This window comes from Cavia porcellus, unplaced genomic scaffold (assembly GCF_034190915.1).
Source record: "Cavia porcellus strain 051 isolate PalLab524CR breed Dunkin Hartley unplaced genomic scaffold, mCavPor4.1 scaffold_7, whole genome shotgun sequence".
NCBI lineage: Eukaryota > Metazoa > Chordata > Mammalia > Rodentia > Caviidae > Cavia > Cavia porcellus.
In genome coordinates, this window is record NW_026947490.1 from 71881203 (window position 1) to 71892012 (window position 10810).

Here is a 10810-nt window from a genome sequence, read left to right on the forward strand (position 1 = left end):
TGCGTCCAACCGTCCCAGGACCTTGGCTCTAGGAGGCCGCCACGCCAGAGCGTGGATGAGGAGGCACTGGCCAGGAAGGCCTTCCGAGAAGCTGCATCTGGGCTGGCTCTGAACAGCAAAAGGGAGTTATCTCTGGAGGAGCGATCTGCAGCTCCCTCCCCAGGACTGAGTTTTGCAGAGGTATAAAGCGCACTTCCTCAGTTCAGTTCTGGCCCGAGGCAGTGTGGGTGTCAAATCACAATGCAGCCAACTGCCAGCTTCCATTTTCATCTTTTATTAATTGTACAGATAAATCTCTCATTTAGGAACTAGCCTGGTGTGCCAGGTTTAAGACACCTAAAAAGGTGTCTTGTATAACAGAAACTGGCTTTGGGTTTCAGAGGTGATATGAAGTCCAAGCCTCATACCTTCCTGTCTTTTAAGGAAACTAAAGTGTATAGAATTCTCACACAGCCGATCAATAGAAACCTAGAGGTTTTTGAGAATCTTTTCCAGAAAACAAAATGCTGTCTTCACAAAGTCCATACTGTTAGTATTGCTCCCAGTGTCACTGCCTACTTCTAAGGGAGGAAAGCATAGGTCACCTCCACCAAAGCTTGTTAATTAGTACTGACCCAGCAGCTGACATTCACACTGGGCTCCAGTCTGGAGGAAGCCCTCGCCTACCCCAATAAACTGGCCCTAGAGATAGAGACTTCACACACACACACACACACACACACACACACACACACACACACCCGCACCAGCCTCACGCAGGATAGAAGACTGTGAGACTCAGGGACCCGCCCCCCTGAGAAGTCCACGAGAGGCCGCACAGGCAGAAGGCGCTGGAGAGCAGCTGCTGGGCAGCTCTGTGTCCAGCTGGTTACCCCCAGCTTGGGCAGAATGTCCCAGACCCTGCAATTCTGAAGCAGGCAGACACCACAGAGTTTGTATCTTGTTTTAGGGATTTTGCATTTTGCTTTGTTTTGCATAAAGATTTCCTTTTGTTCAAGTTTTTGTGTTATTTTTACTTTCTATGAAATTAAAAAAATACCTCTGGTTGATTTTTAGTTGAAATATTTGGGTATTATTTTCTGAGAAGACTAGCATACCATTTATTTTATTTATTGTTTTACTTCTTGGCATCCTGTAGAGAGAAATCATTATTTAGGAAGGTCAGTAATTCACTTGGCTGGATAGGAGGAAGATCTGAGAAAGAGATGTTAAAATGCTTGCATAAAAATGAAGAAGCAATCTCTCGATGCAGTGGGACCAAGGAAAATGCAGGAAAGAATCCAAGCCCAAGGACACAACCTGCCATGATGCCTCGCTCCTGTTCAGAGCAGCTAAACGCCAGTGTAAGTGATCTTCATGCAGTAACGTGGTACAGGCCTCTCCTGGCTATTACTCTCATCTCTCCGCTGAAGGAGAGGGCACTAGGGGGAGATGATCAGGTCGAGGAGTCATGACCACGCTGAGAACACCAAAGAATGCAGCAGCAGGAAGCAAAGAAAAACACCAATGTTCCTTTGAAGCTGGGAATTTGGTCTTGAGGAGATTAAGAGCAATCTAAGTCTTCGGGAATTCACGAAATCTTGGCGAAGACACTGGATTTCTCTTATACCCTGAAGCCAGTGCTAACTAGAGGTAGCTTTCTCTATAAGCTAGTGAAGATTGTTTAGTAAGTGTGAGCCAACCACATTAAGCCTTCCTGGTGCTTCCCATGCATTCCCATGTCCAACTATCCCATGCTGTGACGGAGCAGCAGCTTTCAATTTTGGAGCAGGAAGGCACAAGCATGCCCAAGCAGTGTGAGGACAGTGGGCACATAACCCCTAAATCCTGACCTGTGGTGATGGAGCCCCAAGTAACGCCAGGTTTCTCAAAAGAGACTACGTCTGTACTTTGGGAAGTGAGTCCCTTGAAGCAATTTTTGTTAATTTGAGAATTGCTTTAGTAGTATGTTGTCTGTCAAGATGGGTGGGGCTGCAGGGACTTGGTTCCCCAAAAGGAACGCTGGACTCGGACAACCGCAATATGATGTCAAGGCAGGTCAGCCAGCATTTCTGCTCTCAGGGCAGGTGGAGGCTTGAACCATCATTCTGACAAGTTCTGGGCTCAAAGCTACGCAGCCAGCTCTGTGGCGTGATTCCTGCCTGCCTGGCCACCTTAGGAGCTCTCAGCATTGACCTTAGCGAAGGACATGTGCTTTCCAAGGGAGTGTGATCCCCACTATACGGAGCAATAATGAAAACAGAACCTGCGACATAAGACTGGGAACTCAGCAGAAGACATCTTTTCATTTTTCCTCACTTCAGGAAAACAAAACATGTTTTGTGTAAAATGAAGCAGAAATTTAACCAGGCAGGCTAACACATGCTTCTAATCCCAGCACTTAAGAAGCTGAGACAGAAAGATCACAAGTTTAACCTTGCCTGGAAATTTATCGAGACTGTCTCAAAACAAAAAATTAAACCAGGGCTGGGAATCCTGCTCACTGTGAAGCCGCTGGGTACAGTCCCCGGTACAGCTGGCACAGAGTGGGTGGATTTCCAAAGAAAGAGAAGGGAGCTCCCCAGGCTTGCTAAGGGAGCATGTAATAACTGCTAAAAAGTGTATTTCCTGAGCGCTGAGCTTTCCCAGATTCTACTGAATTGCCTAAAGCCTCTGAAACTGACTTAAGAAAATCCAGAGCACAGCCTAGGGCGTAGTCTTCAAAGTGTACCACTTTCTCAAAAACTTTAACTCAAAAGTTTAACACAAGCCTAATGTGTTCATCATAAAAGGACTTAAGATACTAATTTTAATTTCTTCATAATGTACACTGTCTTTACCTAAACTAATGATTAAAAAAAAAACTCAACCTTGACCAAAGAGCACAGCTGTCAAAATCTCTAGAGTCCTTCTTTCCATGAATGTTTAACTCAGTTCAGATTTAAAAACACTTCGAGAGCCTGCTGAGGAGGATTTTCTAGTTCTATCCACATCTTATCCGGACCTTTCGCCCTTGGAAGTTCCTCCACAAAAATGTGCTCTTGCCTCAGTGATTTCTTTCTCCTTTTTAACTGAAGCTTCCACTATTTTTATTTTAGAGATTCTGTTCAGTATTTCTGACTCACAATCTTTAGCCCCCTGGAAAATTTTGTCTGTTTTCTTTTTTTCATGTCATTATTTATGAAGCTCCACTGCCTGCTGTGTAGAATCATTTTTTTAAAAAATTTATCCCAAGAGTTTTTACTGAAGGAAGATCTGGGCTCAGGTGTTTAAGAGATGCTGAGAAATTGCAGTAAATCAATAAATAACAAAACTTTTAGAGAAATATAGTGTGCTCATTGATGAGGGATAAAATAAAGAAATCTGATTTCTATTCAAATAATCGAGAACAATATATTTTCAGACCATCTAAAGAACATAACATTTAAATTTGTAACATACCATAGGAAAAAGTGGAGAGTTCCCACAATGTAATATATATTTTAAACATGTTCTGAAATATTTCCTAATTACTAATTGGTTATTCTAAGGCCTCTGGTGTTCATTTGAGCAAAGCAATCTTTTCTTCTTACAAATCAAGTTAGCCTTTTATACAATTGATTTAATTTCTAATAGATAAAGTTTTCAAATGTGGAAACCCACAGCAATCTGGTCTGTTCCCATTCATAATTGCAGGATTTTTGCTTGCATAGCAAATAAAATTCTGAGAAATACCCTATCTTTTACTTCTTGCACTTTACATCAGACTCTGTAAAGAACAATATTTAATGGAATACTTATTTTTCCCATATTTAAATTTTTCAATAAAATAATGAGTCTCATTAGTCTTGCATCATGAATTTTGTTGTGCTTGTTGTTGTTAAAAAGCTTTATAAAAAGGGAAAGGAGTTCAGAACAATGTAAAGCTTTAAATAACTAGCAGTTTTAAAGTAAGTAGCAGTTGCACTTGAATGAACTCTGATGCATGTTCATTCCATGTGTGTTCCCAGATCTCCTTCCAGTTCTCCACTTCAGTAAGTGGCTTTATGAAGACTTTTTAGTGATTCATTTCCTTTCCTGGTCTCCATCCTTACTCTTATCAGTGTTTTCTCTGGGATCACTTCCTAAATAACATACATACAGTAAATCCTTTTATTAGAGTTGGCTCCCTGCAGAACTCAGACACGCTGTGCAGTATCTGTGTGTTCCATACTAGCTTTTTTTTGCCCACCTCTTGCTGCTGAGAACCATTCTTGTGTTTCAGCCTCAGATCCCTGATTGCTAGGCTCACCAACCCCAGTGCACCTGATTGGCCGTGGTCCCTGTTCTGTGCACAACCAACACTTGCTCCTCCTGTCTTCACGTTCCTATGGCTCTGATTTTGCTGAGATGATTAAAACATGACATTTGGATACAACTTAGTATTCTTTACAAACAACACAGTGGAGGTCAAACGAGACCTTGTTTTATTCATTATTAAAGAATCCTTTAGGCTCATGGGTTTCATCAATACAATGAAGGCAATAACAACTCGACTCATAACTGCAGTGAATTAAAAGGTATAAAAAGCCTTTAAGAATTTGAAATTTTAGGATGAATAGGACCACAAACAATGATCGTATCTTAAGAGTTGTCTCCAGGGCAGTACAAAAGTTAACCAAAATACATGGCGAATGTTTAAATTTAAAAGCATTTGTTATAGTAAAAGATATGTTGCCATTAGTGCTCCTCAAAATACTCCCCATTGTTCTGAACAAATTTACTCCATCGTTCTTGGCACTTTCTGAGCAGTTCTTCAAGGTCTCTTCAGTGTCTTTCCCAGGTGTAATAAAAAATATTGCAGTTCCAGACTGCATTATACTGCAAAGCCATAGTGCTTTTTAAAAACCCATCAAAATACTGGCATAAAAACAGACACGCAGACCAATGAACAGGATAGAGGGTGCAGAAACAACCCCAGGCACACTCAGCCATCTGATCTTTGAAAACAGAGCCAAAAACGTACACTGGAGGAAAGATTGTCTCTTTAACAACCTGATTACATACCATCAAAAGACGGGACCTTAAAGCTGCACATCTTATCCTGTACTAAATTACAATCAAAATGGATCAGAGAGCAAAAATATTAAAATGAAACACTTAATCTGCCAGAAAATAAAATAGATGAAACTCTTGAAGACATAGGCACAGGCAAAAACCTTCTGAACAGAAATCCAACTGCACAAGAAATAGCATCAAAAATCAACAACTGGAACTGTAACAAATTAGAAAGCTTCTACACAGCAAAAGAAGCAACCAGAAGAATAAAGAGACGACCTACAGAATGGGAAATGTATTTTGCTAGCTACTCCTAGAACAGAGGACTAATAGCTAGAAAATATAATGAATTCAAAAAAATTAGACACCTTCCCCCAAATAAAAGACCCAGTCCAAAAGTGGGCAAACAAAATGAATAGACACTTCTCAGAATGGACATTAAGTATATGGAAAAATGATCACCATATCTGCCTATTCAAAAATAAAAAATAAAACAACAAAATAAAACAACACTCAGATTCCATCTTACTCCAGAAACAATGACCATCTGCAAAAAATCAACTAATCATAAATGCTGGTAAGGCTGTAAGGAAACAGGAATTCTTCTACAAAAGTTGGTAGGAGTGTAAACTGGTACAACCACTATGGAAAACAGTATAGAGATTTCTCAACCAACTAAAACTAGAAATTTATTTGATCCAACTATTCCTCTTCTAGGTATCTGAGTTAAAAACATTGTATTAAATGATATACACTCACCCATGTGTGTAGCAGCACAAATCGTAGTAGCTAAATCTCAGAACTGATGACAGATAATGTGTGGTATTTATACACAGCAGAGTACCACTCTGCCACAGAAAAGGGTGGACTTGTGTCCTTTGTAGGAAAATGGATGCACCTTGAGACAGTGTCAACTGAAATAAATCATGCACATATGCTTAAATGTGACATGGCTTCTCTTACATGAGAAATCCAAAATATAAATAAAGATCAAATAATAAACAATAGGAAATAGGAAGATAGATCTTTTACAAAAGGGAAGAGGACCAAGTGATAGAGGCAGGAGAGAGGGAGCAAAAGAGGAAGGAAAAGGGATGTGTTACATAATGTGTGAATTCCTCATGAGGAGTGTAAATATTACATACTGCAAACACATACTGACAAAAACAAACATTTCAAAAGTATGCTGAGTGCTGCAGCCCACTATCATCCAAAGGCTTTGTAAAAGCATTATAGCATGTCCCAGTCATGCCTGGCACCCTCTGGTTTCTGGCTCTTCCCCAAATCAAAATGACCACACAGGGCAAACATCTGCAATTGTTTCAGGATATCGAGGCAGCCAGGAGAGCACAACTGGAGACACTCAGGAGAGAGGACTTGAAGAACTGCTTCAGAAAGTGGCAAGGGAGTGGGTCAAGTGCCTTCAAGGCAAGGGAATATTTTGAAGGGAAGTCATAGTAACACATTTTCACTGTAATACATTTCATAAAATGTAAATATTCACTCTTACCAGATCTTGTATCGCGTACCTAATGTTGCAGTGTTCAGATATTCAAAGGTAGCAAGGGTCTCGAGGACATGAGCCCCGTGCATTTGTGGTGGGAACAAGAATGAGTCACCTCTAGGAGACCCAGAACTCCTGAGATCCGGCCATGGTGGGACTCAGGCAGCTTATTTACCTGTCCTCTTGGTAAGTGCCTGCAGCATGGAGAAGAACCATTACCTGTGAGCCTACTGCCACGTGGGCTGAAAATTAAGCACCCTTCCCCACCTGCCTCCTTCCCCCATAGCTACTAGGGATTGATGTCTCAGCATTTCTTGGGAGGATGACCATATGCAGTATAGCAAATATGGGGGATTTCCTTCTATCTTCTGTTTGAAGGCAAAGGTTGTTTTCACTGTTTTGTTATGTTTCTTTTGCTCTATTCAGTATTCTCAATTGGTTTTATAATGTTCTGTGTTTGGTTTTATTTTGCTATACCTAATTGACTGGATGACTATTGTGAAGTTAAGCAGATATACCATAGTACCTATTACTAGTATCCCAGTATCCTGCTGTGAAATCCCGTACCAATTTCACTGCATTGTCTCGATTGGCTTTGTTCTGTCTTGTGCTGTTGCATTTTTACTACTTTCAAAATTGAAAAAAAAAAAAAGAATAGGTTGCCTGTTCTAGACAGCGGTGGAGGAGGAGTCAATGAAATTAAATACACGCACATTTGAGGAGCAAGAATTTCTAGATATATGTTTCAGAGAAATTCTAACAGAGATTCACACAGGCGTATAAGAACACACACACATAGAGATATGCACCATACCGCTTCATGGATAGGGAGAAAACCTGGTCGCCTGAGGCTGGGATGGAGGGTAGTGAAACGTGAGAAGACTGCAGTGTGAGGAAACAGTGTCCTGGGATGCAATGGGGATGGTGCTTTAAACACACAGCACTGAGTGAGAAACACGCACAATCCATTTATTAGATAAATGTATGTAGACAAAATTAATGCATGTCTTTAAAATAAATATAAGCAAAAGATAAGTATTAAACATATGAGAATATATGTGGACAGCAGGAGAAAGGAGGATAGAAATTCTAATAAAAATAATCATCACGCAACACATATGCACAAGAGGGGCTTTACTCAACATCGGCCATGAGCTGAGAGTGGGATAAACTCGCAAGAATTTGAATGAAGAGTGTGAACCAGTGAATGGATGGGCAGATGATCAGTCTTAGATTACCCGTGTTCCAATTCTGCTTTTGCCCTTTACTAGCATGTTTTAATCACTGGGAAGACTGTTTTGTAAATTAACAAATTTACACTAGGGATGATAGTAGGACCCACCTCACAAAATCACCGGGAAGGTCAAGTTAAATTCACCCACAGCACTTGCTGGGGTGTCTGGCGCAGAACGAAACGAATGCACAATGGATGTTAGAGATCCTTTCTGGTGATGTAAGGGGATTCTCCAAACAATTTAGCAGGTTGGAGGAGACACAGTAGGTGCTTGAAGGAAGAGAAATGACCAGGGAGTCCTGCTGAGGCTCTTTTGCTTCCTAACATCAGTGGAGAAGATGAAGGGTACATTGGTTTTCCAGGTGCCACACGATGGCTGATAATGGAACAGTGCAAAACCCATTCTGGACGATGAAGGAGCCCAGCAGCTCTTCTGACAGATCTCCTGAATGGGATAACTGAGGTGCTGAAACCAGCATATGAGGGAGCCCCAGCTCAGAGCTGGCTCCACAGGGAACCGGGGCCTTATGCAAAGGCAGCAGATTCAAATTCACAGAGACTGATGTACTACCAGGGATCTCTGCTCAGGGCTGCTGTGAGTTCCTCTCCAGAAAGTGTGGTCCCAGATGGGCAGAAGACAGTCACCAGAGGAGACTGAGACTGACTGTTGGGAATGACTATGGGGAGACAACAGGGACGTGGCCAATGCGGCAGGCAACGTTAAGGTCACTGCCCGGGATGTCCCTGCTACATGGCCCATCCCAGCTGTCCAGAAGCCCAAAGTCGCAGAGAAGTAGCCTGTGTCTGCACAACACCAGAGCTGTCCTATTCTCAAGCTTCCCCAGTGCATCCCTAAGGCCTCATGCACACTGACAGCTAGGAGAAACTCTTAAAAAGTAACTTCTTTCTTAGCATGCAAGGGAGACAAGAAATGAAGGCTGATTCCCTTAGCAATATGTGCATTAAATAAAGGCAGTTTTGACAAACACTCACAGCCATTCTCATGTGTACCCACGGATCTTCTTTATTTGGCTGCTGAAGGCAGGGGCACGTTAGTATTGCTGTCAGCGTAACAGAAGGCGTGAAAGGCTTGGACAGTGGAGTGAGAAGCTGTAGGTAAATCTCTCCTGTGCTGGGTTTAGTGGAGTGCTGTAATGCTTTATGCTGCAGGAAACGTTTTTCAGTCCCTTTGTTTCCCTGCAGTTCATAAAAGCAGCACTCATTCCGAAAAAAATAAAAGTTAAATCTACCAAGTGATTAGCACCAGCATTTCAAAAACACTTCAGCAGCCAGCTTTCATGTCTTCTCCAACTTCACTGCTGCAAAATAAGAAAAAACAACAGGTTGATGGAGATGAATCCCCTGAGAAATAAATGAAACTGCAGTTTATACATTCATATGCGGGCATAGTGTCTCATATAAGAAATAGTTTATATCAAGAAAAATTCTTAGTTTTAGCTGCATTTTTGTTTTTTTATTAATAGCAGAATTAAAACCATGATATATTCCTGCATATCCCATTCTGATCTCTTAGGAACTTGCAGAGCAAGTCTGCCCTCCTGCCAAGGGCCATGAGAGTTTGGGGAGACGGGTGCAGTTTTAAACAATATTTCGCATACCACCCACAGCCCTCATCTTTAGCTACACGACTATTGCCTTACCTTTCCTTGAGCAGAGACTACATCATTCCCTGAGATGTAACATCTCAAACAAGGATGGAAAGTGAACGGGAATTGGATTAAATCCCCACATTTGCAAACTGGAACATTCCAAAAGACAGAGACCAAAGAACAGCATGCTTTGTGTCGATGCGTTGATTTTTTTGTTTTGTTTTGTTTTTTGTTTTTCGGCTTTACAATGATGCCATGTGGTAAGGGAGAGATCTTTTATTCTCTATTCTCCTTTATTTCTTTATTCATGTAGTCTCTGTGTGCTCCTATTTGATAGGGTTGGACTGTCTGGAACAGGTAAGGTCAACTTAATGGACTGCAGATGGGTATTTGAAATTATGAAGTCAAACTATTTTTTAAAAGTATCAAAGAAAGCATCAGATTTAAGTTGAGAAGAGAACTTATTTCTAAAACACAGCTCTGATGGAACACTGTCATAGCACACCCTGGAGGAGGAATGGCCCACACTTTTATGGATAGGTGTCAGTCCGTGGCTAATGATGGGATGTTCCAGAATATGAGTGCCTTTTGCATGGGCATCTCTGCCTTCTACTGGGAAAGGTCTTAGAGGAAGATGGGGTGGTCCAGTAGGCCTGTGCCCGGGAGCTGGCTGCACAGGGGAATTGGTCCATCTGCAGGAAGCCAGACAGGAGGAACCCCAAGAGCATCATGGCCATGAGGCAGGGCAGCCTTTGAAACAGGAATGCATTATGCCCAGTTCAGGACAAACGTCCTTAATTTTTAAACCAGGAAGAGGAGATGGAAAAACTGCACTAAAACCAGGACACATCTCCATTCCTGCCCTGACTCGTTCTGGCCACAGAAAATTATCAGTCATGAAGTAAATGAGAGGTCATTATCATCGTTTGGGGATCTCTGCAGTTTTAGAACAAAAAGAGGCAGTAACTGAGTTACATCTCCTGCTTCGCTTTTCTAACCAATAAAAAATACTGTTCGTTTCATTTTCCTGAAAGAACCAACAGATAGTAGTTAACATGACAGCAGACTTCTGGAAATCGTCCTCATTTGGGGAACCCTGAAGGACTCCATGTCTGATGCACTAGCACTGTGCATACACGCAGGTCAGCATCATAGCCTCCAATTCCATTTTATAGGCAGTGAAATCAGCACACAGGACTACAGAGCCTACAATGCTGACGACTAAGCCTGAGTTCATTCAGTGTTTTCTGTCTGTTTTATTGCTTGTGTAGTGATCAGCTGTCTTAGTCACCCAAAGGAGGGCATACTGGATCTAGCTTGAGAGATGCTAAATTCTCTCTGGCCCTCAGACAAACTAAGGCAGGACGTGTGTGAGTGTATACATGGTAGACAGGATTAGCCTGCTAAATAAAATATTGGACTAATGCCCTCTGAGTTCCCTTTAAAAATAGCATTTTTATGGTGTCT